Source organism: Entelurus aequoreus, linkage group LG11, assembly GCF_033978785.1.
Source record: "Entelurus aequoreus isolate RoL-2023_Sb linkage group LG11, RoL_Eaeq_v1.1, whole genome shotgun sequence".
NCBI classification, from domain to species: Eukaryota; Metazoa; Chordata; class Actinopteri; order Syngnathiformes; family Syngnathidae; genus Entelurus; species Entelurus aequoreus.
The window spans coordinates 16681357-16697170 of record NC_084741.1 but is presented as its reverse complement, the minus strand read 5'-3'; the positions used below and the strand labels follow the sequence as shown (position 1 = coordinate 16697170).

General features: G+C 37.0%; 15 non-coding genes across 15 annotated transcripts; 10 read left to right on the top strand and 5 right to left on the bottom strand.

The window, feature by feature from the left end:
• Positions 1–1307: 1307 nt before the first annotated feature.
• trnaq-uug (transfer RNA glutamine (anticodon UUG)) lies at positions 1308–1379 on the bottom strand. The gene has a single exon. It is a non-coding gene; the product is annotated as a tRNA-Gln (tRNA).
• Positions 1380–1561: 182 nt separating this feature from the next.
• On the top strand, positions 1562–1633 carry trnap-cgg (transfer RNA proline (anticodon CGG)). Its single transcript has one exon. It is a non-coding gene; the product is annotated as a tRNA-Pro (tRNA).
• Positions 1634–2080: 447 nt separating this feature from the next.
• trnaq-cug (transfer RNA glutamine (anticodon CUG)) lies at positions 2081–2152 on the top strand. Its single transcript has one exon. It is a non-coding gene; the product is annotated as a tRNA-Gln (tRNA).
• Positions 2153–2557: 405 nt separating this feature from the next.
• trnaq-uug (transfer RNA glutamine (anticodon UUG)) lies at positions 2558–2629 on the top strand. Its single transcript has one exon. It is a non-coding gene; the product is annotated as a tRNA-Gln (tRNA).
• Positions 2630–3664: 1035 nt separating this feature from the next.
• trnap-ugg (transfer RNA proline (anticodon UGG)) lies at positions 3665–3736 on the bottom strand. The gene has a single exon. It is a non-coding gene; the product is annotated as a tRNA-Pro (tRNA).
• Positions 3737–4758: 1022 nt separating this feature from the next.
• Positions 4759–4830, top strand: trnaq-uug (transfer RNA glutamine (anticodon UUG)). The gene has a single exon. It is a non-coding gene; the product is annotated as a tRNA-Gln (tRNA).
• A 515-nt stretch (positions 4831–5345) lies between these two features.
• trnap-ugg (transfer RNA proline (anticodon UGG)) lies at positions 5346–5417 on the bottom strand. The gene has a single exon. It is a non-coding gene; the product is annotated as a tRNA-Pro (tRNA).
• A 183-nt stretch (positions 5418–5600) lies between these two features.
• On the top strand, positions 5601–5672 carry trnaq-uug (transfer RNA glutamine (anticodon UUG)). Its single transcript has one exon. It is a non-coding gene; the product is annotated as a tRNA-Gln (tRNA).
• Positions 5673–9685: 4013 nt separating this feature from the next.
• On the top strand, positions 9686–9757 carry trnaq-uug (transfer RNA glutamine (anticodon UUG)). Its single transcript has one exon. It is a non-coding gene; the product is annotated as a tRNA-Gln (tRNA).
• Positions 9758–10288: 531 nt separating this feature from the next.
• On the bottom strand, positions 10289–10360 carry trnap-cgg (transfer RNA proline (anticodon CGG)). Its single transcript has one exon. It is a non-coding gene; the product is annotated as a tRNA-Pro (tRNA).
• Positions 10361–10543: 183 nt separating this feature from the next.
• On the top strand, positions 10544–10615 carry trnaq-uug (transfer RNA glutamine (anticodon UUG)). Its single transcript has one exon. It is a non-coding gene; the product is annotated as a tRNA-Gln (tRNA).
• A 1216-nt stretch (positions 10616–11831) lies between these two features.
• Positions 11832–11903, top strand: trnaq-uug (transfer RNA glutamine (anticodon UUG)). Its single transcript has one exon. It is a non-coding gene; the product is annotated as a tRNA-Gln (tRNA).
• A 1332-nt stretch (positions 11904–13235) lies between these two features.
• trnaq-uug (transfer RNA glutamine (anticodon UUG)) lies at positions 13236–13307 on the top strand. The gene has a single exon. It is a non-coding gene; the product is annotated as a tRNA-Gln (tRNA).
• Positions 13308–13795: 488 nt separating this feature from the next.
• On the bottom strand, positions 13796–13867 carry trnap-cgg (transfer RNA proline (anticodon CGG)). The gene has a single exon. It is a non-coding gene; the product is annotated as a tRNA-Pro (tRNA).
• A 183-nt stretch (positions 13868–14050) lies between these two features.
• trnaq-uug (transfer RNA glutamine (anticodon UUG)) lies at positions 14051–14122 on the top strand. Its single transcript has one exon. It is a non-coding gene; the product is annotated as a tRNA-Gln (tRNA).
• The last annotated feature ends 1692 nt before the right edge of the window (positions 14123–15814 follow it).

Below are 15814 nucleotides of genomic sequence, written 5' to 3'. Positions count from 1 at the left end.
TTTTGAGAAAAAAATGATCTATTTGGCCAATTGTGTTTTGTAGGTGTAAGTCTGTGTTAAGAGTTTAGTAAAAGTATTTTAAGTATAGGTAAGCGCTTCTTAGCGATGGAAAAAAACTGTAAGTCAAATTTTTAATCACAACTTTATTCCTCGTACACAAAGTTGTCGTTACATTTGTGACTTTAGACTTGATTTTAACAATGTTTTCAAACAACAACCACTCAAGGGATCAAATACAGTGTTACCTAAATGTATGACCACAGTTTGTTCTAGGACTGAGCTGGTAACCCTTAATTCATCTATGTATGAAAATGTCAGTGAATCTAAATATGTGTTAAAAGTGCAATAAGGTAACCAAGATTTAAATTCAGTCCCCTATTAAACTGCCAGATTGCATGAGTTTTGTTGGAAAGGCTTTTTGTTCTCGTCATAGGATTCTCGCACAAGGTGAGAGACGCCCTGTGTTGAAATCCTGGACAAACGCCGAAGTCTTTAAGTTCTGTTTTCAGACATCACACACTCAAGGGATCAATGACAATCTATCAAATCAAATCAAGTACTGTGTACTGTAGGATCACATTGTTTTACATGTACATTTACAGGTTCCATGGTGTAATGGTTAGCACTCTGGACTCTGAATCCAGTGATCCAAGTTCAACTCTTGGTGGAACCTTCATGTCACATTAGAGTGATTAGTGTTCAGTATGACCTCCATTTGATTAGTGGTTACATGAAAAATGCAAATAAATTACATTTCTGTGAAAATTGTGTCCCTTATATGTTTATGAGTCATGTTTTTGTTCATAACTTTTTCCCTCTACACACAGTTGTCTTTATATGTGTGACTTTTAAACTCGATGTTAAACTTTTCCCTTAATATTCCATACATCACACACTCAAGAGATCAATAAAAACCTCTGAAATAAATACAGTTGTGTCTCAACTTACGAGCTCTATTTGCTCTAGGACTGAGGTCGTAAACCCTCAGTTTATTCATGCATGAAAATGGTAGTCAATCCAAATATGTGTTAAAAATACAGTTTCAATTAGTGTCATCTATTAAAACATTTAATTTTATTTTTGCCACATTATTTTACAGGACTTGTTGGTCTAGTAGTATGATTCTCACTTCGGGTGCTATATTCAATCAAATATTTCCCTCGTACACACAGTTGTTGTTACATTTGTGACTTTAGACTTGATTTTGAAAATTTTCTCAGACATTACACATTTAAGGGATCCATAAAAATCTATCAAAGTAATTACAGTGGTATTACTGAACAATTTGCCACTTCAACACTGCAAGTTGGTTCCACCAAGACTTGAACTTGGATCACTGGATTCAAAGTCCAGAGTGCTAACCATTACACCATGGAACCTGTATAAGAATCCAAATGATCCTGCAGTAAAGAGTACTTGATTGGATATAACAGATTTTGTTTGACATTTTTTAATGAAAATGGTAATACATTAAAATGTTGGTTAAAAGTTTAACACAACATTTCAGATCGCGTCCCCTAATTTCACATTTCATGAGCTTAGTTGGGCAATGCTGATGCAGGGCTTGTTGGTCTAGTCGTATGATTCTCGCTTCGGGTGCGAGAGGTCCCGGGTTCAATTCCCGGACAAGCCCTTGTGTATTTCAGTCCAATTTTTAAACATGACTTTCTTCCTCTTACACACAATGTTTTCAAACAACAACCACTCAAGGGATCAATAACAGTGTTACCTACTGTATGACCACAGTTTGTTCTAGGACTGAGCTGGTAACTCTTAGTTCATCTATGTATGAAAATGTCAGTGAATCTAAATATGTGTTAAAAGTGCAATAAGATATCCAAAATTTAAATTCAGTCCCCTATTAAAATGTCAGATTGCATGAGTTTTGTTGGTAAGGCTTTTTGTTCTCGTCATAGGATTCTCACACAGGGTGAGAGACGCCCTGTGTTGAAATCCTGGACAAACGCCAAAGTTTTTAAGTCCTGTTTTCAGCACACACTCAAGGGATCAATGACAATCTATCAAATCAAATCAAGTACTGTGTACTGTAGGATCACATTGTTTTACATGTACATTTACAGGTTCCATGGTGTAATGGTTAGCACTCTGGACTCTGAATCCAGTGATCCAAGTTCAAGTCTTGGTGGAACCTTCTTGTCACATTAGCGTGCTTAGTGTTCAGTATGACCTCCGTTTGAAAGTTTTTTGCCTAAAAGTACAGTAGTCCGGTTTCAAATTGTGCTCCTTACATGTTTTTGGTCACAAATTGTCATTACATTTGTGACTTTAGAATTGATTTTGACCATTTTTTCAGACCTCACACACCCAAAAGATCAATAAAAACATATCAAATCTTTCCCACTAAGAGCAGACATACGTTACAAGGGGACAAGACGGGACCGCCAACGGATCAGCCACTTACGGCGCTCCTTAAAAAAGGTGGTCAACTTTTAGGCAACATTTTAATTTACTACCATTTTTATGGAAAAATGTCAAACAAAATCTGTTATATCCAATCAACTACTCTTTACTGCAGGATCATTTGGGTTATTATACAGGTTCCATGTTATAATGGTTAGCACTCTGGACTTTGAATCCAGTGATCCAAGTTCAAGTCTTGGTGGAACCAACTTCCAGTACTTAAGTGGCAACTTAGGAGTTGATAAACTTATATGGAACAAGACTTTTGATAGATTGTCATTGATCCCTTGAGTGTGTGATGTCTGAAAAAAAGGATATAAAAGTTCAAAATTAAGTTCACAGTCAAAAATCTAACCTGCGGGAGAGTCGTCAGCTTGAAGCGTCCCTCTGTCTCGGACTCTCTCGTCGTCATGTGACATGAGTGCATGTCTGTTATGATTTTGCTTACGAGTTTATCTTGCCTCTGATTGGCCCGTCTCTAATGTTTCAACCTAACCTTAGCCAATCATCATAGATTTTCTCCATATGTATGGATGTTCTCAATCATCCAGGTTATTGTATTTTCTCTGTACGTTCTCTCTCTCATCTTCTCAATGTAGCTTTGATGTAAGCTACCTCGCTACATGGGTCTAAAAGTAGCTAAGCAACAGGAAAAGCTACTTGCAAAAATAATTTGCTAAGTAACCGCCAAGCTACTGGAAAATGTAGTTGTGCTACGTAGCTCAACTACATGTAGCTTGTTACTGCCCATCACTGCATGCATATATATATATATATATATATATATATATATATATATATATATATATATATATATATATATATATATATATATATATATATATATATATATATATATATATATATATATATATATATATATATATATATATATATATATATATATATATATATATATATATATATATATATATATGCCAACCCCTGAAACATGATTTCCCAACAAATTTCATGAAATGTGAGATTTTAATAGGCGACACAATCTGAAACTGGGTTACCTTATTGCACTTTTAACACATATTTAGATTCAATGACATGTTCATACTTGGATGAACTAAGGGTTACCAGCTCAGTCCTAGAACAAACTGTGGTCATAAATTGAGGTACCACTGTTATTGATCCCTTGAGTGTGTGATGTTTGAAAAAATTGTTAAAATCGAATGTGCGACAACTGTGTGTACGAGGAAGATAGTTATGATTAAAATAAGACTTATAAACATGAGGGCTTATCCGGGAATTGAACCCGGGACCTCTCGCACCCAAAGCGAGAATCATACGACTAGACCAACAAGCCCTGCATACATGCTTGCCCAAATAATCCCATGAAATGTGAAATTAGGGGACACGATCTGAAATTTTGTGGTAAACTTTTAACCAACATTTTAACTTACTACCATTTTCATGAAAAAATGTCAAACAAAATCTGTTATATCCAATCAAGTACTCTCAATCAGAAGATCAACAATACTACCAAACTCTGGACATGTAACTACACGGTTAATGCTTTCCAGCTTGGCGAAGCCTAGCAATGCTGTTGCTAACGACGCCATTGAAGCTAACTTAGCTACGGAACCTCGACAGAGCTATGCTAAAAACATTAGCTATGCACCTACGCCAGCTCTCATCTGCTCATCACGACTCGTGCTCACTTGCGTTCCAGCGATCGACGGTACGATGAAGGACTTCACCCGATCACCGATGCGGTCGGCGGTCCGGAGACGGAGGAAGTCATGGTGAGGTCGTTCGGCTAGCGCGTCTGCTATCCTCAAAGTCCTCCTGGTTGTGTAGCTGTAGTCCGATCCCACCTACAACTTTCTTCTTTGCAGTCTCCATTGTTCATTAAACAAATTGCTAAAGATTCACCAACACAGATGTCCAAAATACTGTGGAATTTTGATATGAAAACAGAGCTTTTTGTATTGGATTCAATGGGCTCCGAATACTTCCGCTTCAACCGTTGACGTCACGCGCAAACGTCATCATATCGAAATGTTTTCAGCCGAAGTTTGCTGGGAAATTTAAAATTGCACTTTCTTTCTTTCTTTCTTTCTTTCTTTCTTTCTTTCTTTTAGTTTATTTCGAACATGAACACATTTACATCATAATACATCACACAATTTCATATCATTTCATTTACATCATGCCCGAAAAGGAGTAGGAAGAAGCAAAGCTTATTTAATCCTACCCCTTTCCCACTTCAAAGCGTTTACAATTATATAAAATCATTTACTGACCTTTTTATATAATAAAATAACATCTATGAATTAGTATATACTGTTTAATGTTGGATCACTTTCTTTTAGCTGAGGATATACAGGTTCCATGGTGTAATGGTTAGCACTCTGGACTTTGAATCCAGTGATCCAAGTTCAAGTCTTGGTGGAACCAACTTGCAGTACTTAAGTGGCAATGTAGGAGTTGATAGATTCTTATTGATCCCTCAAGTGTGTGATGTTTAAAAAAAATGGTCACAATCGAAATCTGAAGTCACAAATTTAATGACAATTGTGTACGAGGGAAAAGTAATGACTGAAATCAGGACTCAAACACAAAAGAGCTTGTCCAAGATTTGAACCCAGGCCATCTCTCACACCCTGACCAAGAAGTCCTGGAACAAGACTTATTAACAAATCTCATGACGTGAGGTTTCAATGGAAGACATAATCTGAAACTTGGTTACCTTATTGCACTTTTAACACATATTTAGATTCACTGACATTTTCATACTTGGATGAACTAAGGGTTACCAGCTCAGTCCTAGAAAAAACTGTGGTCATAAATTTAGGTACCACTGTTATTGATCCCTTGAATGTGTGATGTTTGAAAAATTGTTAAAATCGAATGTGCGACAACTGTGTGTACGAGGAATATAGTTATGATTAAAATAAGACTTATAAACATGAGGGCTTGTCCGGGAATTGAACCCAGGACCTCTCGCACCCAAAGCGAGAATCATACGACTAGACCAACAAGCCCTGCATACATGCTTGCCCAAATAATCTCATGAAATGTGAAATTAGGGGACACGATCTGAAATTTTGTGGTAAACTTTTAACCAACATTTTAATTTACTACCATTTTCATGAAAAAATGTCAAACAAAATCTGTTATATCCAATCAAGTACTCTTTACTGCAGGATCATTTGGATCCCTATACAGGTTCCATGGTGTAATGGTTAGCACTCTGGACTTTGAATCCAGTGATCCAAGTTCAAGTCTTGGTGGGACCAATTTGCTGTAAATTAAGTAATACAGTACTCAGTAATAATACTGTACTTCATCAGATTTTTTTAATAAATCCCTTGAGTGTGTGATGTCTGAAAAAATGGTCAAAATCAATTCTAAAGTCACAAGGAACAATTTGTGACTAAAAACAGGACTTATAAACATAAAAGGAAACTGCACTACAACATTGTACTTTTAGGCCAAATTAAGATGCACTGTTTTTTTTTCATGTAAATAACTTTCAAATGGAGGTCATAGTGAACCACTAAACTCTCTAATGTTACAAGAAGGTTCCACCAAGACTTGAACTTGGATTACTGGTTTCAGAGTCCAGAGTGCTAACCATTACAACATGGAACCTGCTTAGCCAACTTAAAACGAAGTTATCCTGCAGTACACAGTACTTGATTGGATTTAATGGATGTTCATTTTAACAATTCGTGGAACAAGACTTTCCAACAAAACTCATGAATTCTGAGATTTTAATAGGAGACACAATCTGAAACTCAGTTACATTATTGCAATTTTAAAGGCCTACTGAAATGATTTTTTTTTATTTAAACGGGGATAGCAGATCCATTCTATGTGTCATACTTGATCATTTCGCGATATTGACATATTTTTGCTGAAAGGATTTAGTATAGAACAACGACGATAAAGTTCGCAACTTTTGGTCGCTGATAAAAAAAAAAGCCTTGCCTGTACCAGAAGTAGCGTGACGTCACAGGTTGAAGGGCTGCTCACATTTTCCTATTGTTTACACCAGCAGCGAGAGAGATTCGGACCGAGAAAGCGACGATTACCCCATTAATTTGAGCGAGGATGAAAGATTTGTGGATGAGGAACGTGAAAGTGAAGGACTAGCGTGCAGTGCAGAACGTATCTTTTTTCGCTCTGACCGTAACTTAGGTTCAAGCTGGCTCATTTGATTCCACACTCTCTCCTTTTTCTATTGTGGATCACGGATTTGTAATTTAAACCACCTCGGATACTATATCCTCTTGAAAATGAAAGTTGAGAACACGAAATGGATATTCACAGTGACTTTTATCTCCACGACAATACATCGACGAAGCTCTTTAGCTACGGAGCTAACGTGATAGCATCCGGCTTAACTGCATATAGAAACAAAACAAATAAGTCCCTGACTGGAAGGATAGACAGAAGATCAACAATACTACCAAACTCTGGACATGTAACTACACGGTTAATGCTTTCCAGCTTGGCGAAGCCTAGCAATGCTGTTGCTAACGACGCCATTGAAGCTAACTTAGCTACGGAACCTCGACAGAGCTATGCTAAAAACATTAGCTCTGCACCTACGCCAGCTCTCATCTGCTCATCACGACTCGTGCTCACCTGCGTTCCAGCGATCGACGGTACGATGAAGGACTTCACCCGATCACCGATGCGGTCGGCGGTCCGGAGACGGAGGAAGTCATGGTGAGGTCGTTCGGCTAGCGCGTCTGCTATCCTCAAAGTCCTCCTGGTTGTGTAGCTGTAGTCCGATCCCACCTACAATTTTCTTCTTTTGCAGTCTCCATTGTTCATTAAACAAATTGCTAAAGATTCACCAACACAGATGTCCAAAATACTGTGGAATTTTGATATGAAAACAGAGCTTTTTGTATTGGATTCAATGGGCTCGGAATACTTCCGCTTCAACCGTTGACGTCACGCGCAAACGTCATCATATCGAAATGTTTTCAGCCGAAGTTTGCCGGGAAATTTAAAATTGCACTTTCTTTCTTTCTTTCTGTCTTTTAGTTTATTTCGAACATGAACACATTTACATCATAATACATCACACAATTTCATATCATTTCATTTACATCATGCCCGAAAAGGAGTAGGAAGAAGCAAAGCTTATTTAATCCTACCCCTTTCCCACTTCAAAGCGTTTACAATTATATAAAATCATTTACTGACCTTTTTATATAATAAAATAACATCTATGAATTAGTATATACAACAGTTTGTAATATGTAATTAATAAATTCAGTCATTATTAACATACTGAGATGAAGAATATTTTCAATAAGGTTGGAAGTTTTTCTCATAATTCTTCTTCTTTGTACTTTGTAAGCACTATTAATTTAAACAACCTCCTAAACTGGATCATGTCAGTACAATTTTTAACTTCTTTACTTAATCCATTCCATAGTTTAATTCCACATACTGTTATGCTAAAAGTTTTAAGTGTTGTACGTGCATATAAATGTTTTAAATTATTTTTTCCTCTAAGGTTATATTTCTCCTCTTTAGTTGAGAAGAAATGTTGTACATTCTTTGGTAGCAGGTTATAGATTGCTTTGTACATCATTTTAGCTGTTTGCAATTTTACCAAATCACCAAACTTTAATATTTTTGACTTAATAAAAATAAAGGGTTTGTATGTTCTCTATATCCAACATTATGTATTATTCTAACTGATCTTTTTTGTAACATGGTTAACGAATGTAGCGCACATTTGTAGTTATTTCCCCATATTTCTGCACAATAACTCAGATATGGTAACACTGGTGAGCAGTAGAGAATATGAAGTGATTTTTGGCCCAGGACGTGTTTTGTTTTATTCATTATTGAAATGTTTTTTGCTACCTTATGTTGCATGTTTTGTATATGAGATTTCCAGTTCATTTTATCATCTATTAATACTCCCAAAAATCTGGTTTCTTTTACCCTTTCGATGTCTACTCCGTCTATTTGTATTTGCGTATGATGCTCTTTCCTACTATTACCAAATAGCATTATTTTAGTTTTACTGAGATTCAAAGATAGTCTGTTTTTGTCAAACCATCTTTTTAATTTGTTCATTTCTTCTGTTAATATTTGTATTATCTTCTGTGTGTTCTCTCCTGAACAGAAAGCAGTTGTATCATCTGCAAATAAAACTAACTTTAAGTCCTTTGTAACTTTACAAATGTCGTTTATATAAAGATTAAACAATTTTGGTCCCAGTATTGATCCATGCGGCACACCACAGGATATATCTAGCCGTGTTGACATATCTTCACCCATCTTCACATATTGCTTCCTGTTGGTTAAATAGCTTCTTACCCAGTTCAAGACCAAACCTCTGATGCCATATCGTTCTAATTTTTGTATTAAAATATCATGATTAATTGTATCAAATGCTTTATAAGTTAACCCGGCCGTATTGGCATGTGTTGCAATGTTAAAATTTCATCATTGATATATAAACTATCAGACTGCGTGGTCGGTAGTAGTGGCTTTTAGTAGGCCTTTAACACATATTTAGATTCACTGACATGTTCATTCTTAGATGAACTAAGGGTTTCCAGCTCAGTTCTAAAACAAACTGTGGTCAGAAGTTTAGACACCACTGTAGTACTAATAGTGATATTAATAATGTTATGTTTATTTTGTTTAGTACGCCTTAAATAATTTTGATCACATCTAGGAATTGATATGATGGGGATCTTGAGATTATTTTTTTGGTGTTGCGATCGATTGAACGCATCATAATTTGCCACCTCAGTAGAATGCATGTTCACCTCTGGCACAGTCACTACAGAAAAAACATTATATGAGTTATGTATTATTCTAAGAGAAATGCTATGTGCGTAGGAATTTTCCAGTCTTGTGCTGGTTAGTTCTAGCTTAACTGACTCCTCACCCGGACTAGCAGACACTGTAATTGCCTGTGTCCGAGCTTGCTCTAGTGTAGTTAGTCAAGTGTGACTTAACCAGTAATCTATGTTCCTAGGTAGAGTGATGGTGCCTTCCCGGTTAGAGTGAAGGAGGTCCCTCATCAGCAAAAACTGTTTGCCCCAGAAGGAGGGCCAATTATCAATAAACCTTAGTCCCTGTTTTCTACATAAACTAGCCAGCCACTTGTTAAGCGAGAATAATCTGCTTTATCTTTCATCATTGCCTCTCGCAGGCAGGGGGCCAGAGACAAGTTATCGATCGTATCAAGGTGTCAATGAGAATCTATTAAATGTCATCAATACTGTTTAATGTTGGATCACTTTCTTTTAGCTGAGGATATGCAGGTTCCATGGTGTAATGGTTAGCACTCTGGACTTTGAATCCAGTGATCCAAGTTCAAGTCTTGGTGGAACCAATTTGCAGCACTTAAGTGGTAATGTAGGAGTTGATAGATTCTTATTGATCCCTCAAGTGTGTGATGTTTAAAAAAATGGTCACAATCAAATCTGAAGTCACAAATTCAATGACAATTGTGTACGAGGGAAAAGTAATGACTGAAATCAGGACTCAAACACAAAAGAGCTTGTCCAAGATTTGAACCCAGGCCATCTCTCACACCCTGACCAAGAAGTCCTGGAACAAGACTTATTAACAAATCTCATGACATGTGAGGTTTCAATGGAAGACATAATCTGAAACTTGGTTACCTTATTGCACTTTTAACACATATTTAGATTCACTGACATGTTCATACATAGATGAACTAAGGGTTACCAGCTCAGTCCTAGAACAAACTGTGGTCATAAATTTAGGTACCACTGTTATTGATCCCTTGAGTGTGTGATGTTTGAAAAAATTGTTAAAATCAAGTCTAAAGTCACGAATGTACGACAACTGTGTGTATGAGGAAGAAAGTTATGATTGTAAATAGGACTTATAAACATGAGGGCTTGTCCGGGAATTGAACCCGGGACCTCTCGCACCCGAAGCGAGAATCATACGACTAGACCAACAAGCCCTACATACACGTTTGACTAAATAATCTCATGAAATGTGAAATTAGAGGACCCGATCTAAAATTTTGTGGTAAACTTTTAAGCAACATTTTAATTTAATACAATTTTCATGAAAAAATGTCAAACAAAATCTGTTATATCCAATCAAGTAATGTTTACTGCAGGATCATTTGGATTTTTATACAGGTTCCATGGTGTAATGGTTAGCACTCTGGACTTTGAATCCAGTGATCCAAGTTCAAGTCTTGGTGGAACCAACTTGCAGTAAATGAGGTAATAAGGTACTCAGTAATAATACTGTTATTTAATAGATTGTTTTTTTATGAATCCCTTGAGTGTGTGATGTCTGAAAAAAAGGTCAAAATCAATTCTAAAGTCAAAAATGTAACGAAAATGTTGTCTAAGAAGGAACAATTTGTGACTAAAAATAGGACTTGAGTGTGTGATATCAGAAAAAAAGGATATAAAAGTTCAAAATGAAGTTCACAGTCAAAAATCTAACCTGCTGAAGAGTCGTCAGCTTGAAGCATCCCTCTGTCTCGGACTCTCCCGTCATCATGTGACATGAGTGCATGTCTGTTATGATTTTGCTTACGAGTTTATCTTGCCTCTGATTGGCCCGTCTCTAATGTTTCAACCTAACCTTAGCCAATCATCGTGGATTTTCTCCATATGTATGGATGTTCTCAATCTTCCAGGTCATTGTATTTTCTCCGTACGTTCTCTCTCTCATCTTCTCTCTATGTAGCTTTGATGTAAGCTACCTTGCTACATGGGTCTAAAAGTAGCTAAGCTACAAGAAAAGCTTGATTTGATGAGTAACCGCCAAGCTACTGGAAAATGTAGTTGAGCTACGTAGCTTAACTACATGTAGCGTGTTACTGCCCATCACTGTATGTATAAATATGCCAACCCCTAAAACATGATTTCCCAACAAATTTCATGAAATGTGAGATTTTAATAGGGGACACAATCTGGAACTTGGTTACCTTATTGCACTTTTAACACATATTTAGATTCACTGACATTTTCATACATAGATGAACTAAGGGTTACCAGCTCAGTCCTAGAACAAACTGTGGTCATACATTTAGGTACCGCTGTTATTGATCCCTTGAGTGTGTGATGTTTGAAAAAAAATGTTAAAATCAAGTCTAAAGTCACGAATGTACGACAACTGTGTGTACGAGGAAGAAAGTTATGATTGAAAATAGGACTTATAAAAATAAAGGCTTGTACAGGAATTGAACCCTGGACCTCTCGCACCCGAAGCGCGGATCATACGACTAGACTACCAAGCCCTGCATACATGTTTGCCCAAATAATCTCATAAAATGTGAAATAAGGGGACACGATCTGAAATGTTGTGGTACACTTTCAAGCAACATTTTAATTTACTACCATTTTCATGAAAAAATGTCAAACAATCCAATCAAGTACTGTTTACTGCAGGATCATTTGGTATAAAGTGCAGGTTCCATGGTGTAATGGTTAGTACTCTGGACTTTGAATCCAGTGATCCAAGTTCAAGTCTTGGTGGAACCAACTTGCAGTAAGTGAAGTAGTACAGTACTCAGTAATAATACTGTACTTCATTAGATTTTTTTTATGGATCCCTTGAGTGTGTGATGTCTGAAAAAATGGTCAAAATCAATTCTAAAGTCACAAATGTAACGACAATTTTGTGCACTAAGGAATAATTTGTGACTAAAAACAGGACTTATAAACATAAAAGGAGCACAATTTGAAACTGCACTACAACATTGTACTTTTAGGCCAAATTAAGATGTGCTGTTTTTTTCATGCAAACAACTTTCAAATTGAGGTCCTAGTGAACCACTAAGCTCTGTAATGTTACAAGAAGGTTCCACCAAGACTTGAACTTGGATCACTGGATTCAGAGTCCAGAGTGCTAACCATTACACCACAGAACCTGTAAATGTACATGTTAAACAATGTGATCCTACAGTACACAGTATTTGATTGGATGTAATGGATGTTCATTTTAACAAGCCGTGGAACAAGACTTTCCAACAAAAGTCATGAATTCTGAGATTTTAATAGGGGACACAATCTGAAACTCGGTTAACTTATTGCACTTTTAACACATATTTAGATTCAATGACATTTTCCTACTTAGATGAACTAAGGGTTACCAGCTCAGTTCTAGAACAAACGGTGGTCAGAAGTTTAGACACCACTGTAGTACTAATAGTGATATTAATAATGTTATGTTTATTTTGAGTAGTACGCCTTAAATAATTTCGATCACATCTAGGAATTGATATGATGGGGATCTTGAGATTATTTGCTTGGTGTTGCGATCGATTGAACGCGTCATAATTTGCCACCTCAGTAGAATGCATGTTCACATCTGGCACAGTCACTACAGAAAAAACATTATATGAGTTATGTATTATTCTAAGAGAAATGCTATGTGCGTAGGAATTTTCCAGTCTAGTGCTGGTTAGTTCTATCTTACTGTAACTGACTCCTCACCCGGACTAACAGACACTGTAATTGCCTGTGTCCGAGCTTGCTCTAGTGTAGTTAGTCAAGTGTGATTTAACCAGTAATCTATGTTGCTAGATAGAGTGATGGTGCCTTCCGGGTTAGAGTGAAGGAGGTCCCTCATCAGCAAACCCGGTTTGCCCCAGAAAGAGGGCCAATCATCAATAAATGTTAGTCCCTGTTCTCTACATAAACTAGTTAGCCACTTGTTAAGTGAGAATAATCTGCAATACCTCTCATCATTGCCTCTCGCAGGCAGGGGGCCAGAGACAAGTAATCGATCGTATCAAGGTGTCAATGAGAATCTATTAAATGTCATCAATACTGTTTAATGTTGGATCTTTTTTTTTTAGCTGAGTATATACAGGTTCCATGGTGTAATGGTTAGCACTCTGGACTTTGAATCCAGTGATCCAAGTTCAAGTCTTGGTGGAACCAACTTACAGTACTTATGTGGCAATTTAGGAATTGACAGATATTTATGGATCCCTTGAGTGTGTGATGTTTAAAAAATGGTCACCATCATATCTGAAGTCACAAATGTAATGACAATTGTGTATTAGGAAAACGTAATGACAACAGGACTCAAACACAAAAGAGCTTGTCCAAGATTTGAACCCAGGCCATCTCTCACACCCTGACCAAGAAGTCCTGGAACAAGACTTATTAACAAATCTCATGACATGTGAGGTTTCAATGGAGGACATAATCTGAAGCTCAGTTACCTTATTGCACTTTTAACATATATTTAGATTCACTGACATTTTCATACATAGATGAACTAAGGATTACCAGCTCAGTCCTAGAACAAACTGTGGTCATACATTTAGGTACCGCTGTTATTGATCCCTTGAGTGTGTGATGTTTGAAAACATTGTGCGTATGAGGAAGAAAGTTATGATTAAAAATTGGACTTAACTACACGAGGGCTTGTCCGGGAATTGAACCCGGGACCTCTCGCACCCGAAGCGAGAATCATACGACTAGACCAACAAGCCCTGCAATCAGCATTGCCCAACTAATCTCATGAAATGTGAAATTGGGGGACACAATCTGAAATTTTGTGTTAAACTTTTAACCAACAATTTAATTTACTACCATTTTCATGAAAAAATATCAAACAAAATCTGTTATATCCAAACAAGTACTCTTTACTACAGGATCATTTGGGTATTTATACAGGTTTCATGGTGTAATGGTTAGCACTCTGGACTTTGAATCCAGTGATCCAAGTTCAAGTCTTGGTGGAACCAACTTGCACTATTGAAGTGGAAAATTGTTCAGTATTACAACTGTAATTTCTTTGATGGATTTTTATGGATCCCTTAAATGTGTGACATCCGAAAAAAAATTTAAAATCAAGTCTAAAGTCACAAATGTAACAACAACTGTGTGTACGAGGGAAATATTTGCTTGAATATAGCACCCGAAGTGAGAATCATACAACTAGACCAACAAGTCCTGTAAAATAAAGCGGCAAACATTTTTAAAAAATAAAATATTTTAATAGACGACACTTTTTGAAATTGAAATTTTAACACATATTTTGATTGACTACCATTTTCATGCATAAATAAACTGAGGGTTAACGACCTCAGTCCTAGAACAAATAGAGCTCGTAAGTTGAGACACAACTGTATTTATTTCAGAGGTTTTTTTTAATCTCTTGAGTGTGTGATATATGGAAAATGTAGGTAAAAGTTTAAAATCAAGTTTAAAGTCACAAATGTAAAGACAACTGTGTGTACGAGGGAAAAAGTTGTGACTAAAAACAAGACTTATAAACATATAAGAGTACAATTTGAAAATGGGCGACAACATTGTACTTTTGAGTCAAATTTAGATTCACTTCCTTTTTCATGCAAAAAATATTTAAGAGGCAGTCATATTGAACATGAATCACTGTAATGTTACAAGAAGGTTCCACCAAGACTTGAACTTGGATCACTGGATTCAGAGTCCATAGTGCTAACCATTACACCATGGAACCTGTAAATATACATGTAAAACAACGTGATCCTACAGTACACAGTACTTGATTTGAATTGATCAATCAATCAATCAATCAATGTTTATTTATATAGCCCTGAATCACAAAAGTCTCAAAGGGCTGCACAAGCCACAACGACATCCTCGGCACAGAGCCCACACAAGGGACGTCGATGTGAATGACTATGAGAAACCGTGGGGAGGATCGCATATGTGGGTAACCCCCCCTCTAAGTACAGTCCCTCGTGGATCTAACATAACAGTGAGAGTCCAGTCCGTAGTGTGGCCAGCAGGAGACCATCCCGAGCGGAGACAGGTCAGTAGCGCAGAGATGTCCCCAACCGATGCACAGGCGTGCGGTCCACCCCGGGTCTCAACTCTGGACAGCCAGCACCTCATCGATGGTCACCGGAACTGGAATAACCCAGCGAGGGGGCAGAGGAGAAAAGAAAACGGCAGATCAACTGGTCTAAAAAAGGGGGGTCTATTTAAAGGCTAGAGTATACAAATGAGTTTTAAGATGGGACTTAAATGCTTCTACTGAGGTAGCATCTCTAACTTTTACAAGGGGGGCATTCCAGAGTACTGGAGCCCCAATAGAAAACACTCTATAGCCCGCAGACTTTTTTTGGGCTCTTGGAATCACTATTAAGCCGGACTTCTTTGAACGCAGATTTCTTGTCGGGACATATAGTACAATACAATCAGCAAGATAGGTTGGAGCTTGACCGTGTAGTATTTTATACGTAAGTAGTAAAACCTTAAAGTCTCATCTTAAGTGCACAGGAAGCCAGTGCAGCTGAGTCAGTATAGGCGTATATAAAGGTATATATGTATATAAAGATATATACAGTATAGGCGTAATATGATCAAACTTTCTTGTTCTTGTCAAAAGTCTAGCAGCCGCATTTTGTACCAACTGTAATCTTTTAATGCTAGACATAGGGAGACCCGAA